The 8703-nt window shown below is 48.9% G+C and overlaps 1 long non-coding RNA gene across 1 annotated transcript; it reads right to left on the bottom strand.

Annotated features, from left to right (window-relative positions):
- Positions 1-701: 701 nt before the first annotated feature.
- Positions 702-7698, bottom strand: LOC123950478. The gene is made up of 3 exons (XR_006820232.1): positions 7517-7698; positions 2183-2236; positions 702-946 (listed from the first exon to the last, which is right to left on the bottom strand). It is a non-coding gene; the product is annotated as an uncharacterized LOC123950478 (long non-coding RNA).
- Positions 7699-8703: the final 1005 nt, after the last annotated feature.

An 8703-nucleotide genomic window follows, 5' to 3' on the forward strand; every position in this document is an offset into this window, starting at 1 on the left:
CCGCGAAGGGAGATGGTGACCCCCCAAAGAATGAGGCTCATTTGTCCCTTGCTACCACCACCTCCTCATCCAGGGTTTGTCCCCACGCACCTAAAACTGTTAGGTCTACCCCCACCCCATTTCCCCTCTCCAAATCACACATTTCTGTAATGCACCGGTGGTCCGCCTGGCTGGGGAAGCACGGAGGCCCCCCGCCCCATGCCTGAGAACTCGGGGGGTCTCCTGCCCCCGCGCCTGCCTGCGGTCCCGCGCTGCTGGGGGAGCTCGGCGGGCGCAAGCGCTGAGCCTGGCTGGGTACACAGACGCCGAAGGAAGCTTCTCGCCTAATTCCAAATCATTTTTCTAAGAACAAAAACTATGTACAAATGAATATTTCCATCTTTATTTCAAATTCTAGGTTTCAACTGCAATATTAATGCTACTCCACAGTGTAATTTACTTGTAATAATATATCATTATTTCCATTTTACAGTTCTCTTCTTAAAGTAGTAAAGCAAATGTTTAAAACAGCACAAATCCGCAGCCCCACAATTCTCCATTCAGGCTCAGAATTTGTGCGCTCCTTTCAGAATTGCACATAATTGAAAACAATGAAAACCCCCGATGGGCTAAATGCTCTAGTCATTAAAGCATTTTTTTACTTCGGAATAAAAGACTGTTCTTGTGGTTGTAGTTATTATTTATTTATTTATTTTTTAGAAGACCCAAACAAGCTGCTTCCTGTTCCCAGACTGACATCTGCTGGGGATGGCAGGCTGACCCGCTTCCCGGGCAGGCCCGCAGCCCGCTGCCACTCCTGCCAGCCTTTGGGGGCAGGGGACCGCACCTGGCAGCCAACGCCCCCTCGCCAGGACCCAGTTTCTCTCCTGCTTCCAGCAGCTAGGATAAGTCCCAGAATGGCAGTGCCTTGGCCCGAGATCTCCAGGCTGGTGGCTCCTGCAAGGGGCTGGTGAGCAGGAGAGAGATTGGAGGACGAAATTAGGCTCATGGACAGGATGAGTGTCCTCTGTGGGCAAACAGGCCTGCAGACCCTCAAGAAGCCTGCCCTATTTCTTTGCTCTGTCTGGGATGTCTCTGTGGTCATCTTTCATCATCATCATCATCATTGTACTGGTTCCTTTGCCTATGATAGAACAGCTTCGTCTCAGGCACCCCGGGGCGTTGGGTCCTAGGGGAAAGTCCCCATCCTTAGCAGATTAGATTTTCATTCTATCGGCTTCCTGGTCAACCACCAGGAACCACGCTTCCTTTTCCATCCAGAATGAGGGCCCCTCTGCTGACTTCCCAATTTATAGGAAGGCCTGGTCTCCCTCTCCTCTGCAGTTTAAACCACAGCGGGCCAGGGGTGGGGACTGGGGGACAGAGGGATCTTCTGGCTCCAGGCCCCCTTTGATCTGTGTCTCTGGCTCTGAGCTCTGGGTTCCAGGCCCACGAATGACATCTTCAGTTAGGTGCTTTGGGGCCTCTCAAAGTCAGCATCCTGCCCTAGCCAGCCCCCTAACACACTCTCCCACATACTCCTGCCCTGCTCAAACACCTTCCGTGGACCCGGATTCCTGCCACTTGGAAACGCCCCCCCCCATCTGTCCCTTCATGATCACCAACTTTTCGTTCCCCCCCCGCCCAACTTCTTCCACTCCTGCCAAACTGCTCACCCCTACACCCCAATGAAGGCACCCCCAAACCCATTTAAACACCTTTAATGAAACCCCACTGTCCACAGAAAAAAAACCCAAGAGTTTAGCCCCAAAGACATTCAGAGAAAGTGCAGCCTGGCCCAAACCCAGCTGAGGTTTCCCAAGGCCCAGAGCTGCCTTGGGGGAGGGGGAGAACTTCAGGTGGCACGAGGAGGACCACAGGAGAAAAGAGAGTTTGCTTTTCATTCTCTTTCATTTCTCAGCATCATGGAGAAAGTCTGCTTTGGTGTTAGTCAACTTTTATTTTTTAAATAAACTTTTCATGTTAGAATTGTTTTAGCTTTACAGAAAAGTTGCTAGAGTATCACATGGGGTTTTAGTACTCCCAGTACCGGTCCCCATGGTTAACATGGCCGTGGAGGCTGTCACACCTCCCCTGTGACATTCCCTTTCAGCCAGAGCCCTTCCAAAGCCACAGCAGGGAGGCTGAGCGGGATGCTAGTCTAGACCCATTGCTTCTTCTGTGATAATATATTTTCTGTTACCTTTTATTTCCAGCAAGTGATACGACTCATCCACATTCTAAATTCCAAAAAGCTCTGAAAGAAAAAAAAAAAGAAGAAGAAAGGTTTTTTTGTCAGTCTGGAGCCAAAGCTGATTTGAGGCAAGCTATAAATAGTCTTTATCCCACTTGGTGTAAATATTCATACATTTCCCTGCAGAAATATTCATTCATTCTCAGGCCCTCTGGGGATGTTAACAAACATTGCATATATACACCATATCACCTTCCGAAATCAGAAAACAATGTGACTTCTGAAACCCATCTGGCACGGTGAGCTTGCCATTTACAGTTATGATATAAAGTTTCTTTGAAAAATAGATTTATGTAAATTTATTTTTGAAAAAAATTGAATAAAAATTAAAATAAAAAATAAATTTATGTAAAAAGGGCAAGTTATTTCAAGAGAAACAGTAAGTAAATTCTAAGTACAGGTGATCTAGACCTTTAAGTTCCTCTTTCACTTTTTCCCCACCCTTCTAGAAACACACAGCTAGCACCAAACAGAAAACAGAGAATCCGCAAGGCCTCCAGGATCCCGTCCCAACACCTCAGGGGCTCTTCATCTGTGCTCCTGTGCTCCGGCCCTACTCACTCCTCCACCCACACCCATACCTCCGTACCCTCCACACACGGACTGGTGCAAGCCTCCAGGCCTTCACACAGTCTGCTTCCTCTCCTTGAAATGCCTTTCCCTGGCAAGCTCCTGGCCCTTCTTCCAGACTCGGCTCAGATGCCCCCTTTGGCAGGAAGCCTTTCCTGGTTGCTCCCAGTCTTGCTTAGGTGGTCAGCCCGTGTGGTCCCATGGCGCACCGCATACAGAACTGTGGGTGAGGAAGTGGCTTGACTCTTAGTTTGGGTGTCTTTTAGCTCAGTGATTTGCTCATTTGTACTCACTAAGATTAATCAGTGGGATTAGCAATGATAGCTGCTATGTGTTGATCTCACTCTTCTAAGTGCTTTCCATGCATAAATTTACTTCATCCTCATAAGCCTGAGAGGTAGAAATTGTTTTCGGTTTTGGATTTTTTTTTTTAAGATTTTATTTATTTTTCAGAGAGAGAGAGAGCAGGAGCAAGGGTTGTGGCAGGAAGAGGGAGAGGGAGAAGCAGACTCCCTGCTGAGCTACGAGCCCCTTGCGAGAGACTTGAGACTCCAGACGAGACTCTATCCCAGGATCCTGGGATAGTGACCTGCGTGGAGGGCAGATGCTTAACCACCCAGGCATCCCTAGAAATTGTTTTGATCTCCATTTAACATATGAAGAACTGAGACCTAGAGAGGTTAAGTCACTTTCCCAAGATCACCATCAGCAGGGGTGGTAGGGATTTCTTCCTCCATCCCTCTTGGTCCCTATCTCAGAACAGCTAGGGAAGTGCTTGCTTCACAGGGCTGCCCGGAGCAAAACAGTGGGGTAATGCTGGCCAGGTGCTGTGCCTCCATTTCACAGGCTACTTCTGGCCAAACCTGCACTGGGCGCCACAGGCCCGGGGCACTGATATGTTTCAGAGGGTGGCTCAACCCCAGGGCCTACAAACTGTTGCTCTCTCCTGCTCCTCTGCGCTCTCTCCCGTCGCCTCAGTGGAATCTTCCAGCCCAAGCCCAAGCCGATGCGGCTTGCCGATGGCTTCCTGCTGTTTTCGGTATTTACAATTTTGGCCTCTCTCTCTGAACTCAGCAGAAAAAAAAAATGTGCCACACTCACATGTCTTTCATCAAGCACCCTGTACAGGGTCTGAACCAAAAGTGTTTGGTAAAGAAATACAAAGAAAAAATGATGAAGTGAATGGATGGATAGGTAAATGGATGGATGGATGGATGGATGATGGTTGAATGGATGGATGGATGGATGATGGTTGGATGGATGGATGATGGTTGGATGGATGGGTGGATGGATGGATGATGGCTGGCTGGCTGGATGGATGGATGATGGATGGATGGATGGACAGATGGATAAAATAACAACGAATGGACCCATTTTTGTCCTTAGAATTTCTAATGCATTTGACATACCATGACTAATGAAAAATAACATTATCCAGTTAATGCTTCTAAGAGACTTACAGAGGCTGAAGAGAGAAGGAGAGATACAACCCATCGTATTGCACTGTTTGTCTGCATTTCTGGTCAAATAGTGTGGTGGTACTCCTATTCAACCCTTGAGATGGGAAGCTGGGAAGGGAACAACTGGCCTCTATGATAAAGCTGAGACATTTCAGCTGCCATTGGATAAATGTGATGTTTTAACACGACTTAGAAGTGAATCTGAAGCAAGATCCTCAATGACGCTGAGAGGGGCCTGGCAGTGCAGGCCCAGCTCTGAGGCCGGCCCCATGTCAGCTCCAACAGTCCCACCAGATGGAACCTGAGGTAGATGGTCTCATGTCCCCGGTGACAATGGGGTGCCATGTCATTGACATTCAATTTATTTGCCTACTGTCCCGTATCTTTCTTCTTCTCTTCTAACTTCGGCAGTGGAAGGATAACATACTCATTAAGGAGTACAGTTTATAAAGGTACAAGTGTCTAATTACGGGATAAGAGGAAATTATTTAGCTGGGGATCGCAGAGCAGCCACGAGTGTCAGGGAGTGGCAGCCTCAGGCCCCGCAGTTGAATTTATATGCTATTTATCTCCTCACCTACACCTGGCAGAAACAATTAGCACTTGGTAATTTGCTGACCTTATCAAGGTCCTAGGATTTGTCATCATGGTTGCCACCAATATCAATGCTGTGTGTGAAATAAACAATTTAGAAATGGCCTGCTCTTAAATCATGCCCCACGTAACTGGGTTCGAATTTATTTTCGTCTGGTGGAGGCTTCGCGTTTTTGGTCACTTCTTGATCAATGTGTTGGTTTTCCAAGGGATTTTAAGGATGCCGTCACTGTGGGAGTCAGGATGCTTCCACACATGCCAGCAGAGACACAAGAGCAACAGTGAATGCTGCAGGAGGGTTTCAAGACCAGCAGCCTCTCCCCCGGCCCTCACCTATCCCCAGGACTCCTTTACTTCAGGTCCAGGGGACTTCCTCCCTTCTGCCTCCTTCCACCTCTGCACCCATTCCAGAAGGCCCGCCAGACTGTGCAGAGCACTTCCCCAGGCTGTGAGCTCTGAGGCATTCCATTCCATGGCACCTCCATGGCACCCCAGCAGGTCCCTAAGTGCCCCCAGGGGCGCCTGGGTGGCTCAGTGGGCTAAGCCTCTGCCTTAGGCTCAGGTCATGGTCTTTCTGCTTGCTTCCCCCCTCTCTCTGCCTGCCTCTCTGCGTACTTGTGATCTCTCTCTCTCTCTCTCTCTCTGTGTATGTGTGTCAAATAAATAAATAATCTAAACAAAAAACAAAAAACAAAGTTTCCCTGAACCATGCTCCCCAAAACTGTTCCGAAGTTAAAACAGGTGTGATGGAGTGAATGCTATTTTTAGGTCTGAGCTTCTTTACTCTATCCCTCCCAATTTCAAGCTTTCTGTCCCCCATTTAAAGCTGGAAGGGGATATGAGCTCCTAGCCCTAGGGGAGTTTTCTATTAGAATAGAAAACAAAACAACCAGGCTTTCTGGCTTTAATTCAAAACCTAAATCCTTTGGAGAATTCAGCTGATTCTCAAGCAAAGTCTGGATGAATAGAGGGGGGATTTACACCAGCCTGGAAAGTTCTTGAGCTGGAGGAAGGAGAGCCAGAGAAGGGAGGAGGAAAGGAAAAGAGGACAGAGAGGAGGGGTGGGGAGGAGGAAGGGGAAGGAGGAGGGGGAATCAGGGAAGGGGGAATCTGAGAGAGAAGGGGAGAGAGGGAGCCCGCGTCTGTGTGTGGTTCAGTAGAGTTCAGGGAGTTGGTTCCACAGAGCCCAGGAAGGTGGCCAAGGACATGGAGCAACATCACCAGACCAGGGTTTGCACTTGGAAGCTTTCCAGAGCCAGACAGTATGGGTGAAACAGGCCTGAGAGGCAATAGGAGGTGCTGTGGACAGCGTTGCTGGAGAGAGAGTGCATCCTGTCCAAGGACAAGGCTTCCTTTATTCCAAGTGGAGTGTCGCAGAAGGGCCAGCCCCAGACCTCAGACCTGGCAGGGCCACGTGGGCTGGGATCTGGGGCATCTGAGCAGTGTCTGGATGGATCAGTGAGTGAGAACCACAATCAGAACAGCACCCTTCCTGCCACCTGGAACTGGGGCACAAGTTGGGGGTAGGGTGGGGGGGACAGAAGGCTGGTGAGGAAATTTCTGGAAGAAGGAATGTTCTGTCTTGATTTTTTCCCCCATCAATCCAGAAGAAAGGGACTCAGAATCTGAAATTACATAGCTTCTGATATGCTTGAGTATGTGGACTAAGATGTATACCCATGAGCTATCTTTGGGGAATGCTTATCCACAAAATTAAGCACATTCTTATATTGTAGGACTTCTTAGAAATTTTAATATGGGGACATCTAGGTGGCTCAGCTAACCGTTAAGCGGTTAAGCGGTTAAGCGGCTGCCTGCCTTTGGCTCAGGTCATGATCCCAGGGTCGTGGGATCGAGCCCTACATCTGGCTCTCTGCACAGCAGGGAGCCTGCCCCCCCCCCCCCGTGCCTGCTCCTCTGTCTACTTGTGATCTCTGTCAAATAAATAAATAAAATCTTTAAAAAAAAGAAATTTTAATAGGCTAAAATAAAACATTCTGGATCTCAGAGAGAGGGATTCAACAGATCACTTGTGTGCTGGTAGATAGTCAACTCAGGGATCAGACCAGGGATTAAAAACCCTGCCTTGTAGCACTTGCCAATTTCCATGGTATCAGTATTCTAAATACAGCCTCCCCGCCACGGAGCCGTGGGGGCCACAGCGGAGGCCCCCAAGGCCCTTGGCGGAGTTGTAGGACTCCCTGACCCCTGCTCTCCTGCCTTCACTCTCCACACACTGTGGTCCAGAGGGCGGTCCACAGTGAACTTCCCACAGGCACATCTCTGCCTTTCCGTAGTTGCCCCAGGTTACCTGGTCTAAGACTTGTCCTTCTACACCTGTGTCATAGGTTTGATTAAAGCAACCAGTTTCCTGTTCACTAGGGTATTTCTATAGAGTTAAGGGGCTTTTTTCAAGATTTTATTTATTAATTTTTGCAAGAGAGAGAGGATGACCTCCCTGAACTCTACTGAACCACGCAGACAAGGGCTCCTTCCCTCCCTGCCCTGCCCTTCTCTTCCAGATTCCCCCTTCCCATGATTTCCCCTCCTCCTCCCCACCCTTCCTCTCTGTCCTCCCTTGCTTCCTTCTTCCCTTCCCCTGCTCTCCTTCCCGCAGCTCTGTCTCATCGAGTTGGGGGGAGCCCAATGCGGAACTCACCCCAGGACTCTGGGATCCTGATCAGAGCCGAAGGCAGACGCTTAACGACCGAGCTACCCAGGCGCCCCCACGAAGACTCTTGAGTCGCTCTAGGAAAGAGTCCCGTACTCAGACCCTCCGTAGCATCAGTTTGCCACCCGTGAGAGCTCCATGCCGGAAGCAGATCCCCCAGCTCCAAGAAGCCTGTCTTCGGATGACTGCAGCCCGGCCGGACCGCCCCCGGGTCTCCGGCCCCTGCAGAAGCTGGGCCAGATGATGAGCGCTTCTTGTTGTTTCAAGCTGCGGAGCGTGGATGAACTTTGCTGCGCGGATATTTAGAAGTAGTAGAGCACTGGAGCAAGAGGAGCTCTACAACTCTGAACGCGGGAGCAAAGAGGGGTCTGCACATACACAAATACGGAGAAAGCCAGTTCAGTCATCGGATGCTGACTGCGGCGTGTTTGGAGAAACCCGTGAGGGGAGGGAAGAGGTTGTACGCTGGAAAAACAAGGAGCCCTTTTAGGGAAGCTCTCAAGAGGTCCATTTTGGAAGAAAAGGAGGTTTGAAGAAACACAAGACCACATTTTGGTGGGCGGGTTGGTGGGGGAGTTTCTCCTTTTTGGAGAAATCCGATCTCTGAGGAATCAAATTTCTGAAGAGTTTATACAAACGTTCTCTGCAAAGTGTTAAATTCGCTTGAAAATCAAGGTATCTTTAGGACCTTATGGGTCCACCTGTTTTTACTAAAATAATTCAATCTTAGAAAAACTGCAGGGCACCCGGGTGGCTCAGTGGGTTAAGCCTCTGTCTTTGGCTCTGGTCATGATCTCAGGGTCCTCGGATGGAGCCCCACATCAGGCTCTCTGCTCAGTGGGGAGCCTGCTTCCCCCCCTCTCTCTCTGCTGCCTCTCTGCCTGCTTGTGATCTCTCTCTCTCTGTCAAATAAATAAATAAAATATTTTTTTTTAAAAGAAAAACTGCAAAAAACTTATCAAGACACGGGGTCGTTACCAGTTTGCTGTCTACTACCGCTTACACTGTGTGAGACATACCAGAATATTTATTTGTTAGGTGGGTTTAAATTACAGAATAAAAAGATTCAGATCTTGGCGGGTTCATTTCCAACCAAGAAAAATGGGTATAAGCTGAAATAAAGGGAATGATTTCTATTTAGTTGAAAGGAATAAACAAACAAACAAAAGCCCTTC

This window comes from Meles meles, chromosome 9 (assembly GCF_922984935.1).
Source record: "Meles meles chromosome 9, mMelMel3.1 paternal haplotype, whole genome shotgun sequence".
Lineage (NCBI taxonomy): Eukaryota > Metazoa > Chordata > Mammalia > Carnivora > Mustelidae > Meles > Meles meles.